A 17,861-nucleotide genomic window follows, 5' to 3' on the forward strand; every position below is an offset into this window, starting at 1 on the left:
TAAGTGATCTCTTGGTGCTCCCCCACCCCAGAGAAACATGCAGTCAGGCATAGTTTATTTCTCATTAGCAACTGAAGTGATTTCTGTTCTGTAAACTTGCCCGACCTCCCTCTGAGCCTTGTGCCTCCCTTGCAAGGAGTCCTGCAGCATAACACACCTGTTGTGAAGAGCCACTTTGTTTTTGTTTGTTTTCAAACTACCTCGTGCTAGTTGGAGATGAATCTGGTAGTGAAACTAGAAATGGATTTTAAGATGGTATTTTTCAAATGTAATTTGTGTTTAGGCATTAGGTTAGAGTGGTGGATATAGCACAGTTAAGTAATCTAGCACCAGGTTGCCTTGTGAGTGAAATAAGTATAACCTAGAGGGTCTGTGCTTCAAGAGAAGTTCAGTCTTAGCAGCCATATCAGTTTTAAGCATGGGCATATTTGGCAATAGCAGGACAACTCCTGATGGGTTCCAGTTAAGGAATCATTTGAGTATGCTTTTAACTCCTCTGCACATTTCAGACTGAGTTGTGCTGGGGTACTGAATCTGGGTGTTACTCTGGAGGTATCTCTCTGTTCGTAAAATTTAATCCTGTTATAACACTTATGGTGGGGTTTTTTGTTTGCTGGATTAACACCATGTGCTTTTGACTTTGCTGTCCTGTGTTGGATAGTGTTCATTTTGTGTAGAGCCCTGATTCTAATTGGGAGCTAATTGAGATCAGCATATTCTGGGATGTTTCTGCTTGCCAGTGATAGGAGGGATGAATGGGACAGAGAAGTAATGGGAAGAGAGAGGTAGAGGTACATGAGGAGCTCTGAAATCTAAAGATAGGAAGAACATGGATCATGAGTCTATTACATACTGAGACACAAAATCTCCTTGGGGCGGGCTAATAAATACTTCAGTAACTTCAGCTGCCTGAGCCACTGTGTCTACAGATATGCTTCCCCTTCATAGCACCTTCTGTGAAATAAGAACACAGGAAGAGCTTCAAATGGAAAACACTGGAAAGAGAAAATTATTAAAATTACAATTTGTTGACCAGGTTTTGTAGACTAATAAAATTATTCCTGCAAAACCAAATGACCAGCCAAACAAATTAACAAAGTCATAATAATGGAGAGACTGATTTTATCTAAATTGCAGTAGGGTCTTGCTGTCTGTGGGAACTTTTCCTTACTAGATTTCATTTTGAGAAGATTTCTTAAGGCAGATGGACTTTGCAAATCTTAGTCTGCTGAAGCTGAACTGTATTAAAAGTCAAATCTTCTCTTTTGGGAAAATAAAATAAATATAATGCATGACGTGACATGACAGGACATTACATAACATAACAGTGGTATTTCTAAATCTCTAAATGAGTAGAGTTCCAGGTTAAAATTCAAGACAAGCTGTGTATAATAAAATATTTGATCTATTTATATCCTAAATTCCTTAGGAAAAGATTAAGCTTGTGAGAAGACAAAATACCTTATTTTTTATATGACATAATGGGGCACTGAAAGGTTAGGGTCACAATGTCAAAAATTCTGAAGTCCTATTTAGACTGCAGGAGAGAAGATTGGACTTTGAAAAATGCTTAGCTGTATTGGCCCTGAGCTATTCCAAATATCCCATCATAAGAATTGGAGCAGAAACAGGTTGATGCTGTGCTCACTTGAAAACCTGTCACCAGTGGTGTCACTAGCAGTGGAAAATAGAGAAGCTGTTTTGAAAATCTGTTTCACTGCAGGAGATAAATGTGGACGCTGACATTTAACCCAGTGTCCAAGCAAAACATCTTTCTGGGGTTTTGTAAGTATTCTTGATAGAGAGTAAAGGGGAAGGAAACAGAATGACTGAAAAGTCTTCATTAGGATGGAGAGGAATGAGGGCAGCAGGATAGCAGGTGTCAGAAGAAGATGCCATGGACAGTACATTGATGACAGTAAAAGATGCAACCCAACAAAAGCCATGTCAAAAGTAGCTTGAGGTGCTGGAAGCAGTAAAAAATGGGATTTTTTTTTCCCATAGGTGTTGTTGTTGAGCAGAAATTGGAAGGAAACTGTGAGGGTCAACAGATTGAGAAAATGGTCCTGCCCATCATCATAGGAAACCATGAACCTCTCCACTCTGGGACAGGAGTGACCTGCAGTGACCAGCTCTGCTGCCTTAGGAGCATTAGCTGTACTTCTCAAATAAGATAAGAAATCAGCTGTCCTGGTTTGGGGAAAATATGGGAGAAAACTTCCAGAAAGCAGGTTCAAGTGGCCACTCCCCCAGCTGGTTCAGGAAAATATTTCCTTGAAGAAAAAAAGTGGAAAAAAGGAGAGAGAACAATATTAAACAATAAAAGCTCTTGCTGCTCCAAAGAGATGCCAAACTCAGGAAGCCCCTCCATGGGCTGCAGCTCAGCTCACTCAGTCTCTGTCAGTCCCTCCAGGGCTGGAAATGCCCAGGCCCGGCCCGGTGCCCACAGCTGGAGCTGCCGGTGCTCTGCTGGGTGTTCTGTGCAGAGCAGGGTTAAACAGGCCCAAGGAAAAGAAAAACCACAGTCCAGGGAACTTCTCTGCCTCAGCTAGCCAAAAACTAACTAAAGCAAAGGAGAGCTCTGTCCTGCTGACTGTCCATGTGCAGAGAGCACAGTCCAGGGGCAGGAAGGAGTGAGTGCAGTTCCTGATAACAAACTCTGCACTTCTTCTCTCTGCCCTTCACTCTCAGAACCATCTTAAAGGTGCAAAACTGATTTCAGATCAATGGGGATATAAGCATCATAAAGTCACCCCAGGACATCAGTTAATATTTGAATTGAATTGGGAAAATACTGTTTTAAATAAAACTGAATGCAGCCTAAGCAAAAAGCCTGAGTATAGACTTCTAAAATCAGTGACTTTATGCATTTTCCAGAGGCAATATATGTCAAGTGTACACCCATTTTTCGGACTGATACAGTAGAGGTGTCTTAATACAGAATATTGAACTAGTTCTGTCTGTTCGTTTTCTTTCTTGAAGCTGTTTGCTGCATTTCAGACAGATTAAAATGGAGTGTTTTTCTGACTCTTGGGACTGACATTCAGCTTGCCTATTACATCTTAGGCTCTGTCAGGTTTGAAAATCTGAAATTTTCAAATAAAAGCGATGTCTGGAGAGAGAGGCACAATTTGCTTTCTTTTCCCAGCCTGTTAATAAAGGGAGGAGTGGGAGGTAAAGCAGGATTCACTACAGGACTGGGGGCTACTTTAGTCCTTTCTTTAACTGGAAAGAGGGAAAAAAAAAATGTTTATTTGCTAGAGAACAGCCTGTGTTTGTATGCACTCAAAATACTGACTGATTTGCTGATGTTACTGACAGACACTTCGTGCATTTAACGTCCTTGGATGAGAATTTGCAGTAATTGTGTTTCCCTTTGTGGAGGTAATTAAGGCACCCAGCAGCTGTCTGGCAAACATTAGCACTCTACTACCTGGTCCCAGGGGAGCAGAGGCAAGGCAGGAGTGATTTGACCAAGTGATTGGCAGGACTGGGGTGAGAATCAAACCTTAACCAAGCCCTGCAGCCGAGGGTGAGCACATGGCATTGTCCTTACAACATCTACAGTTGCTACAAACATCATGGAATTGTTTATGTTGTAAATGTTGTAAATCCTAGAGGTCTTGTCAAGTCCAACCATCAAATGCAGAGGACAAAGTGGTTTTGTGTGTAGAGATAAAATATACAGCTATGCTAACTGCTCTACAAATACATAGTAAGAGGAGTCCTCATCACAACACTGCTCAGTCTATCTAAACAAGGAGGAATCTCCTGTAAATTTGTTTTTAATAGTAAGTTAGCTAAGCTCTGCCCTAGCTGAGCAATATTTAGACATGTGTCTTTTCTTCTGAAATCAAAACGGTATATTAGTTAATGGGGACACCTTTTAATTAATTACTCAAAATGTCCATATTGCATTATTTCACAGAATTATTTAGCTTAGAATCACAAGCTTCCCTAAGCCTCGTGGTTTGTGCAGTATCCTGCTTATCTATAAATAAACAATATCTGACCTTTGTACTCTAGAAGCCTGGTAAAGACCCTGGCAGGACATCACAGAACCTCTTAATATAACTTTCAGCTATTTGTGGGAGTCTGCCTCCGTGTCACTAAGAAGCAGAGTTGGAGGTGACAGTTTAGATTTTGCCTCCTCCTTCCGGAAGCCATTTCAGTCATGCAGGCAGTTGTGGATCTTACTGTGCATTTATAGCTTAAGGAGTCATTTCCACTTGGAAATAGTCCTGGGCACAGTGAAGATGGACACAGAGTGCAGGCAAAGGTACAGCTCTGTTACTGCTTTAAGGTAGTGAGATTAAATCTGTGTTTACCAGGTTTCTGTTTCAGTGAAAATTGCAATAATAAATGCGATTATGTTCAGTTCAGTAAAGATGCAATTTAGAATGTTAAAATATTTATGTTAGCTCTCAAATGCCACCCTAAGTAGGTGTTATATTAAAATTGCATATTAAAACAAAATACAGATTTCTCTTCCCTATTTAATGTCAGTTACTTTATTTCAATTACTGAAAAAATTTTGCAGTTGTTTTTACTTTCCTGTTTTTCTCTGCTTACATAAATCAACTTAAAAGTTTAATGAATTTATGCTTAGATCCTTCAATATTTAAACTTCTGTCTGCTTTGATAATTAAAATCAAGAGCAAAATAAAATTTAAAAGTGTAGAATGCAGGCATAGTGTTTCCACACAGCCAGAATGTTTTCAGATGGTCATAAATGTTGCACTGTTGTGGTGCTTCATATTAGTATTTGAAGCAAATATGTCCTCAACTACAGGAAAGCTTTCTTAGGTGTTTTTTTGGGGTGTCAGACCTCCAGTAAGCTGTTTAACATGAGGGCTTCTCCAGTGACACTTGCTGAAACACTGTTTGTTGGAGTGCATGTGGCAAAGCAGCCACTTGATTCCAGGTGTCTGAAAAATGCAACAATATTTCAGGTGAAAGCAGTGTATGTATTCCACCAGCAAAGGTGCTGATCTTTTTGTAAAACGAAATTCTATGTATTTTAGACAGAAGTTGTGATTTTTAAGGTTACACCTGCATTAGTGGTGTGTATTAGTTTGTATATTGTTTAGTTTACATATTCCACCTACATCCTTGTAGCCAGGTGCAGAGCTGTTTGTGTCTAGTGTCTGCTCTGAGGATATTTTTATCAACAATTACACAAAGGAAACTGAAATTAAAGACTTCCCCATAGACTTTGTGGATCATCCACTGTTTTGTTGTTGAATTAATGAATGTTCACTGCAAAACTACAAATGGAAAATGAGCTGCCATTAAAAGGGAAACTCAGGTGTGTTTCATGGATCCTTTGTTTTTCTTGCTTCCTTGTGGTTGCACAGACACTGTATTTTAGGGAGAGTGAGAGAAAATCCTAAGGGCAACTGTCAGAACAAGGACAGAGATTTGGTTTTGTTACTGGTCTCCATGCAAATGGACTTCTCTTTCCATCCTTCCCTGCTGCTGGACATAAAAGTGGATTTTAAAGTGCCAGAGCTTGTGGCCTCAGTTATGTGGGTATATGTTGTGAGAATTAGTAGTGCCAGTGGAACACAGGGTTGATAAATGCTACTATTAGTGTACAATTAGGTACTAAATGTTACCTGTATTACCCTCTCAGGACAACACACTGCACTTCAGGGAAGAAACACATAACATGACTTGGAGAAAATGAGAACTTGTTTAAACAGAATCTCTCCAGGATAGTCAAGGGAGAGATTAAACTGGAATTCAGATGAAGTCTTTTTGTAGGCAGATACACTAGTGAGGAATTACCAGAATGGGAGAGCCAAAGGGGGGTGCTTAGCTTATCCTTTTTTTCCCTCAGTAAAATCTGGGAAGTAAAATTTTAAGTGTTATGTGAATATTGAGCCCTATTTTGGTTTGCTTTTAGTTTATTGAAAAATCATAAATGATAAAAAAAATTAAATTATTCCAAGGCTTCTTTTTTTCATCCTGCTGTTGTTGGACAAGGGCTCTTTCAGCAATATCAAAATGGTTGACTTGCTATAGGAAAAAGTGCTGTGACATAGTGATAAATAAAGAAAACCAGAAAGGTTTTTTGTTTTTGTTCCCCACTAACTTATAGTGTGCTGATACTCTCAGTGATTATTTGTAGTTGTATGAAAACTGTGTCTGTCTGCATGAATATGAGAAGACATGCTTGGTTTAGTTCTGCATATGAAGAAAAAGAACTGCATAAAATATTTTTCATTCCTCCTGTTAATTCTTGATTGAAATCCATTGAGTGTTGTTATTCTTTTGCTGGTAATGCACAGACAAAAGAGCAGACTGTCACCAAAGACAATTCTTTAATTCAAATTTCAGAGGATAAAAACGAAGAACAGGTTATTTATTTTATGGATATGTGTGTGCATAGTTAAATGTATATCTGTTATAATGGACCAAGGAAAGTGGAAAGGAATCCTTAGTGCTCAGATGGAATGGGAACGAGAGAACCAGAGCAGAGCTGGCTTTGAGATTTGAGGCAAGGAAGGCATTTCATGTGCAAAGGATCAGGCTCCTATTGGATTCGCAGTACTGGAGGCATAAAACTTTAATTTCCTTATAGAAGCAGAGCAGTTTGAAGTGATAGGTTTGACAGTGGAAGCTGAATATTGGTTTTCTTTTTAATTTATTATTTATAATTTAAGAAGTTGTTATAGTTTATTATATTTTATTTTACCTTCTCTTTAAAACTACTAGTTATTATTTAAAATAATAGAGTAAGGTTTAGAATATGGATTTACACAAATCATTGTGGAAGAAAAAACTGTGAAGCAAAGAAAATAGATTTAGATCAGTCCAATTTGACATTATGTGTGTAAGAAGACTTGGGAGCCTAATTTATACTGATGACAATAAAAATAATTTTGGGAAATGTTATGACCCACGTCTGAAGGCTTACCAAAATGGAGGCCCATCTCTTCTTGGAACCAGTGCATTGTGAAGTTTTAGAAGCAGAATTCAGATTCCATTATGGGTGTGCTTTCCTTCTGAACTAAAAGATACTTTGCCAGTGACAATTTTCAGGTTGGATACTTGTGCTGCAAGACCTGATGACAGAAAAGACCATGATTATAATGTGTCCTGCTTAATAAGAGTGGTCACAGTTTCTTGAAGGTAAAACTACCTTCCCAGCAACTTCCTAGCACAGGAAGATGGTGTGTTCTTACTTTGTTACCAGGATGCTTGCAGTAATTCCAGATATAGCAAACATTATTGCATCCAAAATGGGATTTTACAGCTAAATTATGTAATCTCAAATGCTCTGAAAAACTGGTGCAACCTTTGATGAGTCCTGAGCAATTTGGGATTGTTCCCAGGTGACAAAGCATAGTGTAACAGGGAGATGATTTTCTCCCACCAGTTAAGTCTCTTGCACTCAATGCAAAAGGATTTTTTTGCATGATGGAGGTTACAGTCAGTGTTGAAGGCCACAAGGTGTAAGGTACACAACTGTTGCAGAGCCCACCAGAATATTGTGTTCTCTATCTCTGACACTGCCATGCAGTGGCTGAGGTCCATTATTCCAATATCAGCTCATATGGACTCTGTTTGGATTTCAGAAAAAATAGTGATCAGATTATTAATGTGTAAATCAAGGCCATGAAGCTGAATGAGATGTGTACTTTGGGTTGCTACATTGCATTCTGACAAGGTTCAGCTACAAGCTGAAGGTTTTTGCTTTTAATAACATATTGCAGCCAGTATGAAGGTGCATGAGCCATGCTGTTCATAAATACTAGTGTGTCATTATTTGATAAGTTTTTAAGTGGTCACAGTGAAAATCTCGGGAATCATAAATAGAAAATTTTCTAGATTTTTAGGCAGTGATCATATTTTGAACAGCATGCTTCTAAAAACAAGCTCCAGACTTAGTCTTGGACATCAGCTAAACAGTAAGTGTTACCAGGCAGAAGATTTCATAGATGAGACCTTATTTTAAAATTGCCTTCACTTAGATCCATCATGTGTGGAATCCTTTGGTACTGGCTTCTGATGAGTGGGATGTTGTCTTTAACAACTCACTGGGATTTTCAAATACATCAGTTTGATGTATTTGCTAAACAAAAGTGGTGGCTGAAGTTTGACAAGTGCTTGTGTTCCTTGAGGCATGGAGAATAAAAGTAATTCTGAACAAAATTCTGCTCTTTATTTCAGTTTCCCTGATGACATGCAAAATCAGAATCTGTTAACCATTGGCTGTTCCAGATATGATGTCAAAGTCAGCACAGGAAACTTGATGTAGTGTGGCTCAAAAGCAGAAGTATTTTGGTAAGTCACATAACATGCATTAAGTAGTTGAGAAAGTGATCATTCATGATAACACATATTTTTTTCTGCTCTTTGTACCTAAAATGTACTTTCAAGAAGCATTGCTAAAAAGCATAGTAGACTGTTCACATTTTGGAAAGTGTTTCTCCCTTCAGAGGCCTAGAAAACAAAACCTCCATACAAGGAAGGCTTAGAACATCCTGCCACAGCCTAACCTTGTGGAAAACTCCACAGAGCTCCAGCATGGCATACTGGTTTTGGTCAAGTGTAGCACAGTGCTCTTCCTATTTGTGCAACTTCCACCTTCTTTCAGAGTTATTAATTCACCTGTTTCAGTTAGAACATTTTTCATGGGAAGCCTGCATTACCTCAGCACATCAAGAGGAATATTCTCAAGTTCAGACAACATTGCAGAATATCATCTGCTTGAGTTTTGCATTGCTTTCCAAAATACATATTGATTGCAGCAGAATTTAAATAAGTCCCCAACCAAAATATAACTCTTGTGTATTCACTATGTAAATATGATTTACAGGGTTTTAATCTCTTTCTTGAACCCTTGAACGCTTGGTTTTTAGGATGGTAACGATATAGCTGTAGTACTGTAAGTTCTTAAATGTACTGGTGCTATGATTCTGCATGCATGGTTCTTTTATACCTAGAGGACTCTTTAGTGCTGCTAATACATCTGACAATAGTGCTTGACTTTATTAAAGCCTACTAATGTGTTTACTTGGGGTTAAGTCACATATTTTCCCTTCCCACCAGCAGCAGTCAGCTCTGATGAGTATTTTTGCTTTCTTACATTAACACACATGTGTTACAGAATATCTGTGCAGGTGATTAAAAAAAATAAAAAAGCTGCATAGCCCTTGGTATCACTGGAAAGTAAATACAGGTGTGTACCCTACTCAGGTGAGGCTCTATATGAACATGTAGATGCATCTAAAGACAATTTCTGAAGAGAAAATTATCTTATTGTTGTGGGCTCCTGTCCCATTTCTATTAATGTCTGAGATTTGAGAAACAACTGAAACAGAAGCTGTATCCTTACTTTAATGCCTGGGTGTGAGACAGAGCATGCCCTTTTTGAAGGAGTAACTCATATAAATTCTTATTTTACCACCAGAACTCTTGTATATACCTCCCCATTTTTCCCCTCCCCATCCCCATTTTTCTCCCCAGAGTTTATCATCTTCTATTCAAGAACTGCTGCTCTGTATCCCAGTTTGGCCCAAGCAATAAGTAAATACTAATGATTTTCCCTTAATCATCGTATCTTGCTGCTGACATCTACATAAGGAACAGATGATGTCCAGTGGTGCACCACTGTCAAGGCATGGAAGAGTCTTCCTTCACTTTCTGGCCTTCCTGATGTTGTTCCAATTCCAGCTGACATTATATGTCCTCTGGACTCGATGCACATGCTGTTCCCTGCCCTGTACATGTTTGATTAGAGCATGGAAGATATCTTCTGCACCCCAAAAAATACTTCTTGGCACTACAACTGGAGGAACAGGCATCCACCATAATCTGGGATACGACAAAAACAGCAGAGGCAGCTGAAGGAGGGATTCCCAAAATCTTGATGTATTTCTCATGGTACTTGCATGAGAAAAAAGCTTCTGCAAAATGGCTCCAAATGGATTTGTCTTCTGCAAGTGCAGAGCCTGGGACAGAATAGAAAACAGCTGTAACCCCTGCCTCAAAGAGGTGCAGTGCAGATCCTTTTCTTTAGGAATGCCATCCCAGCAAAGTTAATTGGGCCACTCCTGGTCTAAGGTATTAGTATTTATTATCATGATTTTCTTCTCACAACCACACAACCACACATGAGCATTTACATTAGAAGTGCATCCAAAAAGGTCATAATTACTTAAATAAATAACATTGGTATTTTGCAAATGAGCAATTAAGTTATGAAAGAAGCCTCTTTTCATATAGCTGCTGGCTTTGATCCTTCTCTGCATTATTTAAGACCTAAGGCTCCAGAGTTAATTCCTGGTGTCAGACACAGAGTGTAGCTCTGCTGTGCAGAGTGTTGTGTGACCCCTGGACCAGGGGCAGGGCAGGCTGCAGGCTGATAACAGCACAGTCTATAACAGCAGGCACTGCTCTTCCCTGGGCTGGAATTCCTTGCTTGTCTTTGCAGCTTCTGTCTGCTCACTCCTGTCCTTTCCTGCACAATCCCTTTGTGGGATTCCTCTGATTGCCTCTGATTCTTGCCACAAAAGTCTGTGGTCACAGCAATGTGCCCTCTGCAATGTTTGATTTCTGTCTTGGTTGGCTTTTCCAAGGTTCTCAATACATTTTCTGCCTCCTCTCCACCTCCTTATTTGTATCTTCAGGTCTGAAAACTGCCTGCACAAAACACTTGACTGGGTATAGGTGCCATCATGTGTCACCACTGACAGGGGAGTGGTCAGCATGTGCTCTGAGACTCTAAAAGCCAAGTGGAAATCTGCAGGTGGGAATGTCCCTTTGTGTTACAGTTTATCAGAAAGGGATTCCAGGAGTTTAAAAATAATTCCTGTTGATTCGAATTATATTCATTAAAAAAAAAAAAAAAGAGTTAGTGTTTACTGTAAAGTTATTTTTTGACTACAGACTGCATAAGGAAGGAAACAAAATATTTGAGTTCTCTCTGTAAGGCAGCTACTTTCTCTGTGCCTTTTTCTTTCCTCTCTTTAATTCCCAATACCTCAGAGGCACAGTTTCCTCCTTTAGCAGGGACTGTGACCTTAAAAATATCTTGCTCCAAAGTAAACACAGAAAAAACCTACTTCAATTGTTTCAAATATGTGGTAAGTAACCAAAACCATGTCCAAGCTGAAATTCAGAGTCTTTAGAGCTGCATTTAGAGCTTTTTAGCCTTTGTGTTCAGGCTGCAGGCTGGCCTCTGTTTACAAAGGCATTGGTAAATCTTGCAATGCCATTTCTAAGTAAATTGTCCCTGCCTTTACCACTCTTGCAAAATGTTTAGAGGAGACACTTTCTGTTTGGATGAGGGCCAAGTGTGGCACCCATCACCTATGGAAGTGATGATCCCAGGCTGCTTCCATGGCATTCTGATGGGTGGGACATCACAGCTGGAAGAGTTGGTGATTTATTGAGCAGAGAGCTTGTTTTGTCACTTTTGCTTCTAGCTGTAGGATCTATCCTTTGGTCCAGCTGCAGGAGGAGGAAGGCAGGACCCTTCTGCACTGGAGCACATCCATAGGGCTCTGCTGCCCTCACATCTGCCCACAGCTGGACCAGAGCTTGCAGTCCCTACAGAAATGTTTTCCAGGAACAGCCCTTGCCATCAGACAGATTTAGTGAACCAAGTCCTGACCTGCTCAGTAACAAGGCTGGTGTCCATGTGTTAAAGCAGCTGTGAACAGCTGTGCTCTGCATTTCACTTGGTATTGCCCTTGGTATTGTGTAACCAGTAAGGACAGAAGGACAGGAGAAAGGACATTCAGGTCTGCAAATTAAATCCCTTATGACAAGCAAGTATTGCAAAGGAGTATTTTCAGTGTCTGGCCAATGCCCTTGCGTGGAAAAATTGGTCAGGTCTTACAATCACCTCTCCCTGGGCAGAATTGTCTCCTTACCTTGCTTAGGAGGGTTTAAAACTGGTACAGATGCAAGAGTAACAGTCTATTAGTTCTCTCACAGTCTGCTTGTACAGACTGTCTCAAAACACAGGTATTGCCTTTACTTTTCATCTATCTTGCAGAGGAGATCTTTCTATCTCTAAATATACCAGATATATCTGTGTGGTGTAGCAAATGTAGTCACTTAAATATTTTCCTCTGAATATAGTCTAAAAGTCTTCATTTATTTAGAAAAAATATGCATTACAGTGTTTTGAAGCCTGAGAAGAGGACTAAGAAACTTTTGATTAGCATTGACAGCTTGGTTCCTTTGGCATAGGGGAAAGAGGAACAGTTGAAAAAGGAGCAGGGGGAAACCTCAAAAGAACATTTTATTTTTACTTTTCCATCTAAGATGCAGCAGGGTTTAGGAAGGTTTTTCTTAATCTGTTGTGTTATCCTGATCCACAGGGAACTCATTTTGAAATTAAATATGCCAAAGCATTTATGATTTACAAGGGGGGGTCGGGGGGAAGCCTTAAAAAATATCTTGTGTTTGATCTATTTGTCACTATGAAAATATTGACAAAAAGTAAAAGAATGGCCTTCATTTAGCTTATTATTCTTGGCTTATTTTAATGCTTTCTTATTAAGGGCAAACTCCTATTAAGATGTGAGATTAACTCTTTCACAGTTGCAAAGGAATAAAAAGTTTGACAATTACGTCAAACTGTAATCTATTCTAAAGTAGGTAATTCCTACTCAAAAATACAAAGTGTGGCTGAGAGAGACGCTTTTAAAATTAAAAACATGTATGGAATAAGCTGTGCAGAATTTATCCTGCAAAATATCTTCTGTGTAAAATCAGAAATAGAGTGTTAATGACACAGTTCTTAAAGGATTTCAGAAAATAAATACTTTATGGGGAAAAAAAAAAAAAAAAGAGAGCCTGAAGTGTTAACTACAGAGCCAGCCCAAGGGTTCCTGGGACCTTGGCTTCATCCTCTCTCAGAAGCTCTCTGTTTGTGGAGCGTGCTTTCCCTGGCAGTCTGAGAGCCCTCTGGGAGCCTGGTTTGAAGGACAAGTGCTCCCAAAATGGGCAAAGCAATAAAGAAACTGGAGTTGGTGCAGCACAGCAGCTGCTGATCCAGCCAGGCTGTGCCACTATCAATCTCCCTGGGAGCCCAGGGCTGGCTTTGGGGGTAGGCACTGTCACAGGAGTTACAACTGGGTTGGGGTCTGTGCCAGAACTGCACCTCAGGACGTACCCAGAGTGGGGCCCAGGGCCCTGCCTGAGGTGGCAGCACAAGAGATCAGGTCTGGGCCCAGCCTCTGCCCTGCCACTCCTCCTACCTGTGCTCATTAGTTCCAAGGACTCTTAGGTAGCTGGAAACTCATTAATGCTGGCAGGAGAGTGATTACCTAGCTCTGGGTTAGTAATGCAATGCGTCATGTTGCAGAGCAGCCAGACCTGAGGCTTAAGCTCTCTGTTATCACTTCAGAGAGACAGATGTTACTACTGCCAGCCCAGAATTCCTAAAAGAAAATGCTAATTTAAATGACTTACTCCGTTAAATTCCCGTTGAATTAGCATTAGTAATGAAAGTGGTTGCATTGTTATCACTGGAGTATCTGAGGAGGCTGTTGGCCAGAATGTCATATGAACAGGAATGTCTGCTGGGATATTTAATTTCATCTCCCATGACAATGTGCAATTGTTCTCTTTTGTACATCTTCTGTTAACTCTTAGAGGTCTGGGTGATGTTTTGGTATAGGCAGAAGTCCCTCCAGGCCAGCACAGAGTACCCAGTAGTGAAGAAGTCCCTGTCTGAAGAATGGCAGTGTGCAGGGACAGCAGAGTTAGATTCCACTGCAGTGAAATGAAATGTTCACAGTTTCCTTCCCAGAATTTCCCACCAGGCTCTGGTTATATCTGCAGCCAGTACATCTCCATGTCTCTGTAACCAAGAGAGAACTTTAGGATTGTTACTCACCTGATCCTGCAGAGACATCCCTCCTTGGAGGCTGTTTGCTCAGATGTGCAGGGGGTCCTTTGTGAGCCTCTCTCACACACATTTCACCTGATCTCAGGTGTCTCAGTGAGTGCAGAGCTCTCAGCACTTAATGCTGTATCCTTGCAACATTTGTATTCTGCATCATTGTGCTTTTATTGGAGCCCAATCAGGAGACACAGGTTGGGATTGGTTTGCCATGGGGACCCAGAATTAAGTTAGAGGTGTAGGAGGTATTGGTAACAAAGCTTATAAAGGGCAGCAAGCTTCTGCTTGGAGTTGTGAACCAGAAATACCACCTTCCCCACAAAATTCCTTTGGTGGGCAGGATTCTCTTTTTTTCCCTTTCCCTTCTTTTGTTGTAGTATTTTGTGTCTTTGGAGTTGTGGGGTAGATTTCTTTGTCTCAGGAACCAGCAGTATTTAAAATATAGGGGGACATTGCTTTATTAAAGCAATTCTTTCAGTTGTCACAGCAATTGTTTTTCCATAAATGATGAAGAAAGGAGGAATGTATGTAAAGAGATACATTAGGTAATAATGGTGAATACAGTTTTGCTTAAACTAACAAGGAAGCATTTTCTTAAACTAACTACAGCATTGTTGCTGTAGTTCATTTTTTCCAGGTGATTTTTTACTTCAGTATTCTCCAGGTTTGCAATCAAAAACTGCAGCCCTTGTATGTTCACAGCTGTATCAATCCCAGTTTCTCTTGTCTGTGTAACTATTAAGTTCTTCCATTAGGATATCTATTAGTCAAAAACAGACAGAGAAAATAATAAAAATACCAGATGTAAAAAATATAAAAATATTATGAAATATATTGACAATATATTGAAATATTATGAAAATAATAAAAAACCCAGATGTGGTACTTTATGATTCTTCCCAAAATATTTTTCTGCTCCTGCTTTCCCAAACTTCCCTCAGTCAGATGGGCAGAAATGGCAGCATAGTGGGAATGGTGCTGTGCCCCCGAGGTGATCTGCCTGACTGTTTTATACAAATGGCTACTTTTCTTACAGCTTTGCTCAGTTAAAGGGTAATTGGAGACTTGGGGAGGCAGTGGTTATTATTCTAGAATCAGCATATGTGATTTCCAGTATTTCCAAGTGGCTAAGCACCAAAGAAGTGGAACCCCGAAGAAAAAAAGTGTGCTGACAAAATTTAGGATTTTTTTCTCTTTCTCTAGGGATTTAATAGTAGAAACAAAATTCTTTACTGCTCAAAAAATTTCCTACACTTAAGAAAAAAAGCATGGCAAAGAAATGTGCCATAAGTAACACACTTAGTCTTTTTATTCCTATTTCCTGATTTTCAGTATGGTTTCTAAACCTTTTTCCCAATATTTGTGAGTTGGTTTTTAATCCTTATTCTCATCTGTCTGTAATCATCTCACTTTACCTTTCTATTTTTCTGCTTACAGTCCTTTTCTTTTGCTTCCTTCATGCCACTCTCTTAGGTAAGTCAAAAACATAAATGTGCCTCTGCCACCCCTCCCTACTGTCTTTATTTAAATTGAAGTGGAACTGGAGGCTGTGTAGACTTCTGCTTTTCCAATGTCAGCAGGTGAAACTTAGTATATTCTTCCCAGGAGCACATGCAAACATTTTTTTCCTAATCTTTGTCTTGCTGTGTTTAAGTTTGCAGCTGCTGGATTCCACTTTGAGTTTCAAGTTCAAAGGCATCCAGACAGTCTTTGTGAAATATCACAGAACCCACTGAACTTTACCTGGGTTTGCAGGGAAGTTTTGTCAAGCCACAAGTTTCCCACACTTCAGTGTAAAGCCTTGTGTTAATTCAGAGCTCCTTTCTCCCAGCTCAGATTAGAGATATCTTAACTCTGAAGGATCACAACCTATAGGGAAATTCTTCCTAACCTCTGACCTGCTTTCAAGTTTGTAACAAAACTCAGAGTTGTTTCCACAATTTTTGGGGTTTGTAACAAAAGCAAAGGACAGCTGTAATCCAGGCTGATTTTAAAGCCATGGCTTTAGAGATGGGTTACTGGAAAATGTATGTCAACTCTAGGCTAAATTCTTCCCTTTTCTGAGAACATTTTACCCTGCTGTCCCTGGGGGCTCAGAGTATTTTTCTTTTAACATGGTCAGACTTTCTGCCATTTCTTCCAAGGAATAAAGTTTCAAAATATTCTTCTTCTGACTGCTTTTCCAGGTAGCTGGTTCACTCTGCCACCTGCACTCAGGAGGGGTCACCCATCCTTGGCTTTTGAGGGCCAGCCCTGCCCCTTCAGTCACCTTTTCATGGTCCTTTGAATATCAAGTAGCAGCATCATACTGGAGAACAAGTGGAATAAAGGGAATAGAAATACTTTGGCCTAAACTCTTCTAGCTTCAGGGTGATCCTGTGTATTCAGTGTGCCTTTGTATAGGAATGTACCTCTCTTACCTTTTTTTGTTGGTTTCATTTCTACATTACGAGTCCCTCAAAACCAGAGCTGCATAAAAATTAATAATGATGATTTTTTTTGCATTGTATAATTCCAGGGTGTTGGGGTTTTTTTACACCTATCAGCCTTTCCAAGTACACCACTAGCTCAGCTGCTTTTTTTATTCTGTTACATTATAAAAAACTAAACAAAATCCCCTCAGCCATTTTTTTTATTTATACCATAGTTTTTCTGTGTTAGAAAGTTGTAGGTTTTTGGTTTTGTTTTTTAGGTGGCTTGTGTTTTCTTCTCCTCTCAGGAAACAGTGTGAAATCTCTAAATCTCTAAACTGGTAATTAGGCAGGTACCTAAATTTTTAATGAGTAGCATGTGCTTTGCAGTTTTTCCTGAAGATTTGCATATTTGTTTCTTAGGATCTATCAGGTGCTAATACTTTTACAAGGAGGCTGGTGGACACATACTTGAACAAAATATGTGCTTATTAATTCTTGATGCTTTTTGCTTTTATCAGCTCTGCTGTTACTTTGTTCAGTTCTAGCTGTCCCTGGCTTATTACACACAAGACAGTGAAATCTGAATCAGAAGTCACTTGCAGAGATGGAGGTGCAGGCTCCATTCTTTGAGTGCTCATTTGCTGTTTATGTTGCAAGTGCTTTCAGAGCAGTGCAGAAGACTGTGAAGTTCCTGGGGCTGTAATAGAAAACATTGGTGCCTTGATTTTCAAGGGAAGAATGTGGTTAAGATTACAGTGACTGAGGCAGTGTCAATGGGTGGTCCTGAGTCCATGTGGCTCCCAGAAAACAGTGTCTGCTCAGATGGGTGATGAGCTGCACTCACCACAGTCAAACAGCTGAGAAAGAGCTGTCCTGGACTATGTTTTTGTCTGCTCAGTGGCCAAATGCTGTCAGGTGGCTCCTCAGTGCTTTGCTATAAAATCAGATAAAGGGTTTGCTTAAAAGCTGGACCATCATAGAGCTGCATGCTCCTTTTGTCCCCTTGGGTCACTGCCTTTCCCTCAGCACAGTCCCATTGTCCTGTTCAGTGAGAGGTACAAAATGTCTGCCTCGCTCCCAGCGCCATTTTGTAGCCTGATTGTTGGATAATTAAGACTGTGAGAAGTGGAAAATAAACAGCATGGCGTGGGGGAGATTTCAAAAGGAGCACCAAATCTGCATGTTTTGTTTAGATGTTTAATTGTTGCCGACTGGCTGCATTTAAACAAGTGACTTTACAGTGTCTGGAAGAAAACAGGCTCCCAAATTTGAGGAGCTGACCTTGGGTAGGTGCCATCAACTGTTTTTTTCTATTGGCACAAATGTGCTGCTGGCAGGGTCTCCCTGGAGCTGCAGCCTCTCACCCAGCCCTGAGTCAGAACCTGCTCACTCTGTACTGGGCCACCAAATTATGGCACTGTTGTGGTTTAACCCCAGGTGGCAGCTCAGCCCTGCTCCCTCCCCTGCCATGGGTTTGGGAAGGGTAAAAGTGAGGAAACTCATAGGATGATATAAAGACTAAAAGATAAACCAAAAATGTGTGCACAAGCAAGGCAAAGCAAGGCATTCATTCCCCT

The 17,861-nt window shown here is 40.1% G+C and overlaps 1 long non-coding RNA gene across 2 annotated transcripts in view; it reads left to right on the top strand.

Moving 5' to 3' along the window:
• LOC134417111 (uncharacterized) overlaps positions 1-17,861 on the top strand; it is a 73,884-nt gene that overhangs the window by 28,565 nt on the left and 27,458 nt on the right. For both annotated transcript variants that reach the window (XR_010027500.1, XR_010027501.1), the window contains exon 4: positions 8,179-8,292. This is a non-coding gene — a long non-coding RNA (uncharacterized LOC134417111). The remainder of the gene's footprint in view (positions 1-8,178; positions 8,293-17,861) is intronic.

The sequence above is a fragment of the Melospiza melodia genome, chromosome 4, assembly GCF_035770615.1.
Source record: "Melospiza melodia melodia isolate bMelMel2 chromosome 4, bMelMel2.pri, whole genome shotgun sequence".
In the NCBI taxonomy this organism is placed as follows: Eukaryota; Metazoa; Chordata; class Aves; order Passeriformes; family Passerellidae; genus Melospiza; species Melospiza melodia.